General features: G+C 36.2%; 1 protein-coding gene across 4 annotated transcripts in view; it reads left to right on the plus strand.

The window, feature by feature from the left end:
- Positions 1 to 533: 533 nt before the first annotated feature.
- Positions 534 to 12,205, plus strand: part of LOC149543826 (uncharacterized) — a 47,081-nt gene continuing 35,409 nt past the window's right edge. For all 4 annotated transcript variants that reach the window (XR_016355686.1, XR_016355687.1, XR_016355685.1 and 1 more), the window contains exon 1: positions 534 to 956. The gene's annotated coding sequence lies outside the window, so the exon portion shown is untranslated. The remainder of the gene's footprint in view (positions 957 to 12,205) is intronic.

Below are 12,205 nucleotides of genomic sequence, written 5' to 3' on the forward strand. Positions count from 1 at the left end.
TAATATTAAAATACACATTACCTACAATATCCCAAGTTAATCAATATTCATGATCACCTAAATTGACACATATAATAATTATAACAAAACAAATTAAGATTGAGTAGAGTTGTAAATTGTCCATATTTAATTTAAAATAATTAATATTTACACAATTTTATTTATTTATTTATTACATTATGAATAATAAAAGAAAATATACAACTTCAAATTTAAATCGCCAAATATAATGGTAGATATTATTATACTTATTGCATATAATAGATGAAGTTTTAGAACAATGTCAAAGGTCAAAAAGATAGTAGAAAAGTAAAAAGATTTTAATTAACAATTTTTGTGGTGGCCATTATTAATTGATCAATTGGTTAAAAAAAATACACTACAAACATTTAAAAAAGTCAAAATAATTTCTCAAAGGGATGTTGGTGTATATTTTAAAGTTTAGTAGAATTGGAGTAATAAAAATGAGATTGACGGACAAGGTAATTTTTTATTTCAAAAAAAACCATTTCGTTTTTCACTTTAATTAATTTGCCGGGAAAAAATAAACACCCCGGGCACTTTTTTTTGGTTACGCTTCACTTTATTTTCAAATGGCAGTTCTCCGGCTGGAAAATTAATGTCTGTCATATCAAGCTCAATTATCTCGTTAGGGTTCCCCACACTACATCTATAATCCCTTCTGGGTTTTTCTCTTTGGTGTTCTTTTCTGCCTGGGAAGCTTGTTTGTTATTTGGGGTTTTTATGTTATGCTATGCCATTTGGTAACTAATGCAGGAGAACATTTGTTTTTTACGCGCCATAAGTGCCCTACATTTGATGTCAAACTTCAATTGCCGTATCATTTCTTAGTTTTTAGTCGTTTCCCCAGGGTGGAGAGAGAGGCGGCGGGACATTTACACAGGTTAAGAGCACAACCGAAGATATATTTTGTCATCTCATCTGTAGTCTCTGAAGTAAGCAAGACAACTTAAGAACTGTACAATAGCTCTTTGATTTATTTATTTATTTGCTAGTATTGGGTAAGAGTTTTAGCTGACAAATCAGCAGAATAATTAACTTGAAGCTCTTTAGTATCACATGTAATGTACTAAACTCTAAAGTATTTCACAGAGAGCTTTAAAACCAGTAAATAGAATGGCAATTTTCGAAAGCTTTTTAAAAACAAATTTACAAATAAATGTAGTAAATCTCAAAGATCATGACTCAACTCCCTTCTTTTTAGTGTAAAGAAATCAGGAAACTGTACAGGCAGTTGCTATCGAACAGTTACAACTTAACTTTGTTGGGTGTTTGATTAAATAGAATGCTGATGACGCAGATGTTTGATAGATATATTAAAGGTAAATCTAACATGATGTTTTTTCACAGTTGATGTCTGCTGCGACTGGTTCCATTTGGAAATGGAAAAGCATATATGTGTCTAATTATGATTGAATGTGGACCTTGAAACCTTTGTTCAAAAAATAAATTGCCAGGGTGGGTATGATTTCACTGACTTGAATGATTTTTTACTATTTTTACTATTTGCTAAGCGCAAGAGACCTCCCAGATGAGAGGCTCTCGATGTACTGTTGTGCTATAGGTTGTTGCCTTTACCCTACGAGGATTTTATTGCAAACTGGTTGTAGACTTTGAATGGCCTAAATATTTTCGGAAGCTCTTTTATTTTCACATGGTATTATGCATTATGACAATATATAATATGTTCCCTTCTTTTCACTAAGCGAACCATGTGAGGAAATACTTACAGCCTAAGGGTATGCTCCTTTTGTTTTGGAGTATATCTAATAAACAATATATAAATAGTTCTTTTATAACAACCTGCTAAACTCATAAACCTTGTATTATTAACTAATAAACTTTACGACAACAACTGTTCTAACTGTCCACAAAATCCTAACCTTTGAAGCGGGTCGTAGTGTGTCCCCTTTTAAAGCAGGACTTAATAATAAACAACAATATTACATATAAAATTTAAGAGAATGAAAATAAAATTTAAATTATAAATATTAAAGAATTAAATTGAAATGAAAATAAAATTTAAATTATAAATATTAAAGAAGGAAATTTAAATTTAATGTAATTGAGATTTAGTAAAATTAATGAAGGGTCTAAAGATATGAAATAAAAAGTTGCGATTCCCTCAAGCATGAGATTTGAAACGGGGAAGACAATTTCATTTGAAAGGGAGATAGGAAAGGAGAGAAAAGGGAAGGCGTGACTCAAGAAGTAATTATTGGAAGAGGAAAAAGAAAAAGAAGAAAGTAAGGAAGTGTCTCCTTCAAACGACAAAGTTATGAAAGGTTGCGACTCTTTCAAAGGGCAGCAATGATGAATGTTTGTGGCTTTCTCAAAAATTGGTAATTATGAAAGATTGTGACTCTAACGAAGGGGAGAAATGGTCAAGGGTTGTGACTTATTTTGAGGGCGGTAATTGTGAAAGGTTGTGACCATTATGAAGAGGTGTCACTCTCCCTCACATGGGAGGATATAAAGGGGAGAAGATTTTTGTGATATCCCAATATTTTATAATGTAAATGGATATGGAAGGAGAGAAGAACATACCTTGTCTTTGTACGCAATCTGTATTTTCATATAGTTTAGGAATGATCTTGTGATAGATGGAGCTTGGCACTCGCCAAGACATCTGTCCACGCTGTAGACACCTTAGCTACAATGATATGTACAAGTTACCTCAGGCTGATCACTTGTATGTGCCACCACAACTAATGAGTTACATGATGAACCAATGGCTTGATGATCGGTTTTGACAACCATTATCATGTGATCACCATCATGACACTGAGATTTATATGCAATGCGATCAGCATACATGCATCCATCCATGACATGCCATCATACACATGCATAATGTATGGCATCATGCATACATATATGATGAATATATACCCACGTTATACATGGATACATCCATCCTGATGTAATTGCATAATCATCATTATAATGTCATTGCATCATATCATAATCATTATTGCTGCATCTATATTGCATCATATTACATGCTTTTCAATAATAGCTTATCCACTTATCTTCATAACATTCATAGCATAAGCCTTGCATTATATTTCCATTCATAACATAAGTATACGTCTCGCATTAACATTATCAGCCGATCCATCAAATATCAACATTTGCATACTTAGCGTATTTGTATAATCGGGTTTGCAGATTGAATAATATGTAATCACATGTGATTATCAGTGGTTCACTACAATAATCATATTCATTATTACGGTGAGCAATTATGATCTTTCAATTGTTTGTTATGATGGAAGGCATCCATTCCATCACGCCTCTTCACTAGGCTGATGATGAATATGGATGTGGACATCGTATCATGGCTAGAAGGCCGATCGGAATATTGAATTAAATATATATAATCCCTTGTGGATGCTCAGTAGAGCAAACCCAATTGCTGATAGCAATGAAAAGGTGTAAGCAGTTATAATCAATATCAGAGACAGCATCATCCAGAAGCATAATCAACACAAGTCACATCAGAGACAGCTTCATTAACAGTGCACTTAAGATAAAGAAGGACCAGACACAGCCTGCATATCAATATCTTTGTCATTGAGATATTCTTCAACCTGTATATGCAGTGTTGATAAATAAGCATAAATCAGGGATAGCTATTCAGGTTATAAAGCATAATTTATATTGTCATATCAGTAGCAATATTTATGTTTATTGTGCAACCTTCTTATATTTATTTTTGTATTAAGATAGTTTAAGAAGCCAATACATCACATATAGTCCAAAGAGCCAACAAGAAAAAACAAACCAATCCCCATAACTATAAACACTTGCAAAATTGGGGGAGGTGGCCTATATGGAAATTACCTTAGTATCTATCAGTATCTATCAGAAACTAGCATGAGCATTCTTAATATTGTACCCAAGGTACCATTAGCAATACAAAAATTCTATTATTTCAAAAAGAACTGCAACGTTAATGAGCTTTATTCCATGGACTTTGCTGATCAGTATGTGCTGAGAGACTTGCTGCAGTTGCTTCATATATTCCTCCACTTTGGCTGTTCCTTACAGACCCAAAGTCCTCTTTCTGATGACTGGTTCCTCCATTCCTGCCATCTGGTTCCAAGTGACAGTTCTCCATTAGGCTGGTGAGATCATCATTTTCATCTTGAGTAAGAAAACTTTGATAGCTATTAATGTATCTGGAAGCTTTCACTTCATCTTTGTGTATCAGTAGGGTTTGTTCATAGGCCAGCTTCATAAATTTGCTTTTTGGGATATCCAAGCAAATAGAAACCCGTGACATTATGTTAGAATGTATGAGTTTAAGATTAAGCTCAGTTGGACATCTTCTAACTTTTTGAAATAAATCTTTGTTCCTGTCTTTCCAGAGAAGCCATAAAATCTCACCAGTTAGCACAAACCAGAATCTATTTTGCAAAAAATCAAATGATTCAATGTAACCAGCAAGGACCTCACTCCACGACAATCCAGGTTTCTTGTTCCAATCAATGGGTAAACCAAAAAAGATAGACCATATTTTCTTTGCATAAATACAATAAAAAAAGTTGCTCAAAATCCTCAGTATTATCATACAATTCACACCTGACAGGTTCAACATTAATGGATGACAGCACATAACCAATAACAAGCTTTTTGATAAGGAGAAGCCATCTAAAATGCACAATCTTTTTATCATAGGGACCTTTCCAAAAATAGTCAAAGAAAAAATGCCAGTTTGAGAAGGGACATTCAAACCCCCAACACTGAGTCACCTGTGTGAGCACAGATTGGTCATCCTTAAGTAATCCATAAATCTGCTTAGTAGAAGTATCTTTAAGAGGAGTACTATCAGCCCAAGTAACAAGCCTGCTATATTCATCACTGTTAATAATTTTGCCTATTTTCTCTTTATTTATCACCTTGGAAAGAAGAGTATGTGTTTTCTTTTGAGAATTAGGAATGCCAAATTTGGTAGAGATCTCATCCCATGATCCTAGCTTGTTATCAGCAAGCAAATCATTAATAACAGAGATACCTTTTGATTCCACTGCTTAGCAGAGCAACTTCGGGTAAGAGCCAAAGGCTTATTATTGAGATACAAACCCCACCATATTGATCTATCAGTAACAACATATTTAGGAGGGCCATCAATAGCACCCCTACAAGAGATATACCCTTTCTCACTCGAGACCAAGCATTCCAAAAGGAAATGAACACCTTGGAGCCAAAGATCTTCATTTTGAAATCACCCATAATGATATCCCAAATAGGTATATTACACCAGTGTTTACCCTTTCTGATTGCCGATCTTTCATTATTGTTCCTCACAAGAACCTTCCACGGTTCATTTCCCTAAAAAGCCTTATATATCCATTTGGCTGCAAGGGCTATCCCATGTGTCTTGATATCTTTGAGCCCAAGACCACCAAGTTTCGTTGGTAAACAACACCAGTCCCATTTAGACAATGCCTCCTCTTGGAGCCCATGCCATCTAACCACAAGAAGTCTCTCAAAATCTTTTCAAGCATGTTGTTCTAATACTTAGCAAACAAACAAGTAGAAGCAAAATACAAATGATGGGAGGAGAGCACTTTCTGTACCACCTGGACTCTTCTAGCAAGAGATAGGGAATGGGTTCGCCATTTGATGTGCTTCTTATGGATCTTGCAGTAAATCCAATCCCACATATCAGAAATAGAAGGATCTAAAGCAGAACGGATACCAAAATATCTCACAACCTTCTTGGGACCGAGTTCCAACCCATACTGCTTAGCCATTTGGGAGGGGTATTTGACCACCCCAAAACATAAGATTTCAAAGGTGATATCTTTGCTCCATAAGCCAAGCAGAAAAAATTAAGTCTGTCCATGGTCTTAGCAAAATTCTCTTCAGAGAATTCCAAAAACAAAGTTGTGTCATCATCAAATTGAGCATTGATCAATTCTTCAGGGTTAGGGAGAATGATGCCTTCAATGGGATTGCCAAACATTTTATCTCTAAGAATATAATGAAGGGCATCTGCCGTGGTCACAAAAAGTGAGGGAGCAATAGGACACCCTTGCCTTATTGACCTTTGCAGAAAAATAGGATCAAACATTTCCCCATTCACATCTATCACAGTAGAGGAGTCTTTGAAAATAATTTCAATCCATTTACAGAAATAAGAAGCGAAACCAAAAGATTTGAGCATATCAGTAATAAAAGGCCACTCCACCCTATCATATGCCTTTTCAAAGTCCAACAGGATCATTGTTACATTTTGCCCATTAACCTTAGCCTAATGCATTCCTTCCCAACTGGTAATAAGATTTTCTAATATGTATCCGCCCTTAATAAAGCCAGTTTGAGTAACTGAAACAAAATCCTTAAGAATTTCATTAATCCTTCTAGCTAATACCATGGCAATGATTTTATAAGATAAATTTAGGAGGGTGATCGATCTCCTATTTTTAACCAAAGATTTATCCCCATTTTTTGGTGGCAGCTTGATGACTCCTATATTTACATTAATCCCCAAGGAACCATACTCAAAAGCATCATTGTAAAACCCTAACAACTCCTCACCAATCCAATTGATATTATCTTAATAGAACTTTGTTGTGAGCGAGATTTCTCATTAGCCATAGATCTGATAGCAATTATTGATTTCATCTAGAGAGATACATATGCTAAGCTTGTGACAGTCCAGGGAATAAATCTTTTTTGAGATAATGCTCAAACACCTTGTTAAGGCCTCATTTTGCTCCTGTCTAACTTCAGATGAAAAAAAGGTTAGAATAGAAGTCATAAAAAACCATTCTGATTAGATTGGGGTCATTAGTTTTATCATCTCCAATTTTGCACCTCCTCGATTAATTAAAATTTCTGTTTGGCCCTAATGATATTGAAAAAGTATCTTGACCCTGCATCCCCATCTATCAACCAATTTATCTTGGCTCTAATTCTCTGACCTTGAATCTTATTATCTCTGTATGACTCTCAGTTGGTTTTTGGTAGAAATCAGGGTTTGTTCGGACCTCCTTTGTTTTGAAGTTCCAATTTAGTCTCATTAAGTATGCTTTGAAGCTCATTTTCCCTCCTATTTCGTTCAATAGCAATATTTTTACCAGCATTTTGGTAAATCTTTCTCCAAGCATCAACTAAGGCATCCTATTGATCAACTGGCCTCAAGGACTGAGAACACATCTTAGACAAGTAGGTAACCATTCTAATAGCCTCAATGCACACAGGAAAAAAAATTCTAGGCCTATTCTTCATGAAGGATTGATCCTTCTTATTGAGGAATACTGTAGGGAGAATGCTATAAAGCTCTCTCTGTCAACTGGTAAAAGAAAGAAGATTTTTGGGAAGGAGATTCGGGATAAATCTAGTGCTAAAAAAGTCAAAATGCACAATGTTAAAATTGAGAAGATAAAGGACATGGATACTGAGTCAGATAGCGACTAAGCTAGTAAGAAGGAAAGTGCAAAGAAAATGAAAAACATGAAGGTAAAAGGTGAAGGGAAAAGTAATAACAAATCGGAGGTTAGAGAAGATAACCCAAAAGAAGAAAAGGGCACCACGGAAGCAAAGAGTGAGAAAGAAGAGGAAGGAGAAACGAAGAGTGGAGATTTTAGCTTGAACAATGAAGGGTACTCCAATAGTAAGGATGACTCTGTGGCTAATTTAGGTGAGATGGGGAGTAATGTGGGTTCCTTGAACCTTGAAATTAAGAACCTTAACATTTCTTTGATCTCTTCAAAGGACAAAGATATTGAGGTGACAGATAATACACCTACTAATGAAGTTTTTGAGGAAGAGGGGTGCTAGATGGAAACCAAGAAGGATGATAATATGATGCTCACTACCCACGAGCCAAATATTGTTGATATGACCCAGATGATTGATAAGGAGGAAAAGTGTTTTGCCGGGGATACAAAATCTATGCCAGAAGAGGCTACACCGGAAGAGATCCACATTGATTCTGATCACCATGAGCTGAAGAGTGTGAATGAGGAGATTGGGGCGAAGAATTTTAGTGGAAGGCTTTTGTTTCTTGATAAAGCAAATGAAGGCAGATGTAACTTTGTAGGTTGATACATGGCTCTATAGTGAAATCATTTCATTAAAGAAAAATGTTAAAGAGATGAATAAGAATCTGAATATTGAAAGAAACAAAAGAATGGAGCTTGAAGGGAAAATTGGGAACATTCCTGAGAACTTGATGGCCTATGAAGTTGGCCTAAGGCAACTGGTCAAGGATAGCGGACAATAGATGGACATGATTACTACTAGCTTATGTGTGGCAGCGGTTAGTTTGGGCAGGAGGAGCAATGAGGAAATTATTTCTCCAATGCAGGCACAAATGATTGGTCATCCTAGCAAAAGGACAAGGCATAGTACTAAAAGGGCCATTGAAGTTGCTCCTGTCTCCATTGTTGAGGATCTCCTTCAAGGGATTTGTTGATATTGCCAAAGATTTGACTAAGGTTGTGGAGGAGCTCCAGTGACAGGGTTGTCCTATTTTTCTTTTGCTGGTCATGATCGCTGGTCTGGGTCTGTGGATCTGTACTTATGTGCTGGTTGGCTTTTACTGTGGTTTTACTTTCCAGCTATTTTTTGTTAGAATGCTACTTGTAGGTTTTAGGTCCTTGTAAAACTTGGTTTTTTGATGATGTTACTGTATGTTCTTGGTCTGTGTAAAACTGGGTGGACTCTTTATCGTCGATCTTTTGTTTTTATATGGGGTTTCGGGTCCCCTCAAAACCCGTTTTTACCTTAATCCAAAAACCATTCTAATAGCATTCTTAGTATTAGAATCTTTTAAGAGAGAAGAATTTAACTTGAACATCTTAGATCTAGACATGCCAACCTTAGCATAATTGCTATGGTTAAGAAGAACCATTGTGTGAATAGGAGAATGGTTAGAGAGGGTTGCGGGAGACGCAACAAGAGGAGAGTGTCCTCCTCTTGTTTGAAATGAGAAGAAAGAGGAGTCCCCATAAAATCTATCCAATTTGCAAAAAACTCTATTTTTTCGCCTTCTTGAAAACTCTCTTGTTTTCAAGAGGATCAATTAACTTAAAACATCTTTTAAATTTAAACCAAAAATACTGTTCATTCCCTTTTCAAGACATTTTCAGTCCACCTTGTTTGTCACTTCCTTTTTTCACCATGTTAAAATCACCAACAAATATCCAGAAAGCCTTAGGAAGGCTTGCAGAGCACCAATTCTAGAGTTTGGCTCTTCCCCTATAGTCATTAGGGGCATAAATATTGCAAATACCAACTACTTCATTATCTCTCCTAAAAGTCAGCCACAAGGCTTTCTGACATAGAGAACTTGTTGGTAGTGGGCCAACGTTCCTTTCAAGATTCGTGACGTGGCTTAATCACCTCCTGTGGTTCTATAAGACTATTGGTTGTATCGAGCATTGATAGGGCGATCTTTTCGTGTAACGACAACCCTTGCCTTTCCAACAATTGGTATCAAAGTTTGGTCACAGGTTTGAATTTTGCAGGCCACGGCGAGTGACGTTGGGAGGGGGATTGTTGGCACTGGGCCAACTTCCCTTGTAGGATTCGCTACATGGCTTAATCGCCTTCTGTGGTTCTATAAGACTATTGGTTGTATCAGGCATTGAAAGGTCGATCTTTTGGTGCAATGACAACCTTGACCTTTCTAACTGAACTTTCGTGGTCCAAAATAAAATTAGACCAATTAGGGCTAGTAAGATAGCAATACCTCCTTTCCTCCTCGCATGATTGGAGTGGAAACCTAAACCTTTATCCCATGAAAATCCCATCATACAAGAAGCTTGAAAACTTGCCACTTTGATTTCTTGAAAACAAATGATGTCTTTGTCTTTAATTTTGCTACACCAATTCCTAACAGAGTATTTCCTATCAGCCATTTCAAGCCCCCTCACATTCCAACTATGTATGTGCAACATGGAAGACATATTATTTCAGTGTAGGCTTTTGATTCTTACACAACCTAGTAAAGCAATTAGGGATACCATTCTTACTACTATCATTCTTGGATAGAGAATTCCTCTCATTTGCTTTCCTCTTTTTTCTAGCCACTTTTGTAAAGGGTTCTCTTGAATCAAGGGATAGTTCCTTTGGGGTCTCAAGTGCCAGGTTATTGTTCTCTCTAGGGTTCACAATAGTACTTTTAATACTCTTTGCTTTCTCAGTAATAGATTTAATGGCCAATTGCTAAGCATTTAATTTGGTAGAGATGTCTCTAATACTACCTTCTTCCATACTATCATGTCTTACCATAGCAAGGGTCATGGGACGAGTCTCAACAAAACTTGGTTCCTTGTGTCCCACCGGGATCACAACAAAATCTCTATTATACAAAGGATTTGAGAGTGATAATTTCACCGCTATCAATAGCTTCTAATTCAGTTGTCTTGTCCTTTGTTTCAGCTTCAACCATTAAAGGGTTGTCTTCTTTTGTTAAATCAGATTCTGGGCTGGTTTTCAGAGGATTTGGAGAACCCGTATTATGGTTAGATAAATGAGAGCCATTATTGGGCTGCTCCACTGTCACTTTAGCCTTATCATATTGAGGTTTGAGCATCGAGCAATCCTTTTTAAGATGCTCATTAAGCTTGCAATGGAAGCAAGCATGAAGATTGCCTAACAAAGTAGTTTCCTAGGAGAAAGTTTCTCCTTCAAGTTCCAATGAAATGTTTTATGGGAAGTCAACTTTCAGAGTGAGAGCTAAGAGGACTCTAGTATTTAAATGTGGTAGAGTAATCCTAGATTCCTTGACTTGTAGAACAGTGCCAAGCGGATTTAAGATTTGAGGGATGAAAGCACAATATTTTGCTTTAAGTTTTTAAATCTCCACCCAATTAGGTGTAGATCTCTCCATAACCTTCTCAAAATTCCCATTTGGAGACCATGCGAATGCACGAAATATAGAGTGACCAATATTCCAAATCCTTTTTCTAACACTCTTTCTTGCATGTTATCACTTTTTAGAAAAATAAGAAATAAGCCCTTTTGAATAATTCTTCAAAAACTAACATGAATTCCAAATTTTTTGCCCCAAACTACATTTAACCACTCATCAAAATATTTTCTCGAAGGCAAAAGTTTATGATCTAAACAAACAAAGAATATGGCAATATTTTTCAACTGACTTTGTTCTTCCCTAATTGCCTTAATCATGTCTTCATTGGGAGATAGGGTAAGAGTTTTCAAACTAGAAGAAGATGCCCTACCATTGTTTCCCTCTTCGGCTTCATCTCTGTCTCCCCGTCTATTTCCATCGGCTGTGGCTCCTGCCATACCTCTTGGGAAACTTGCAATAAATTTCCTTTCAAAAATGCCATTGAAACTAGCAGAACTTGGACACTGGCATAGAGTCTTTTGCCAAAACTTCTTTGTACGAAGGCTTCTCACTGGTATTAACAATGTTCTTATGCTTGATACTTCCATCATTATCAAATACTCTCGAGCTGTTCTCATTCTTATCATTGTTCGACACATTTTGATCGCATTGCATATCATCATTAACAATGACATTGGTCTCTCCTTGAATATTGTCTGGGTTTCTTCATTGCCCATTAACCCCAGCTCACAGGAGCGAGCTAGAACAGAGGCCAAGGGATCCCAACCCACCTTGGCAAAGAAAAAATAAACACACAAGAAACTACAGCAGGGAAAAACAAAACACTAAAGCCAACAAAGACGTCACTCATGCATGACTAAGGAAAATGCAAAGACATGTAAGGCCACCACATAAAGCCAACACTCTTGCACGCATTCCCAGGTTCTATAGGCGTAGGAAGTTGCAGAGTTTTATTTCCTCCATCGAAGTAGCTTCTGTTAATTCCTATAGGCATGTGACCTAGATTTTGTAAATAATGTCACCTTCTTATTTATTTTGGAAATGTATGCATTTGGAATTAAGTGTATTTCAGTGTTTGCATTTCGATCATCATTCATAGTAAGCATTGAAATTGTTATAATTTTCATTGTATAAGTATCTGATATTGGAAGTGTAAATCGGAATTGAATAATTGCTCATAGATAAAATCACAGAATTTGAGAATCTTGTAGTGTCTCAAATCTTGTAAAAGGGACATTACAATTTTGTTTGAGGAGGAGATCCCAGATAGATCAACTTGGGGGATAATATATTGTTCTTAAAGATAACAATGAAAAGTGGTGACTCAATCCCTATGAATGGTGGTGACCC

The sequence above is a fragment of the Cupressus sempervirens genome, chromosome 8 (assembly GCF_028749045.1).
Source record: "Cupressus sempervirens isolate cs-2001-9-10 chromosome 8, ASM2874904v1, whole genome shotgun sequence".
Lineage (NCBI taxonomy): Eukaryota > Viridiplantae > Streptophyta > Pinopsida > Cupressales > Cupressaceae > Cupressus > Cupressus sempervirens.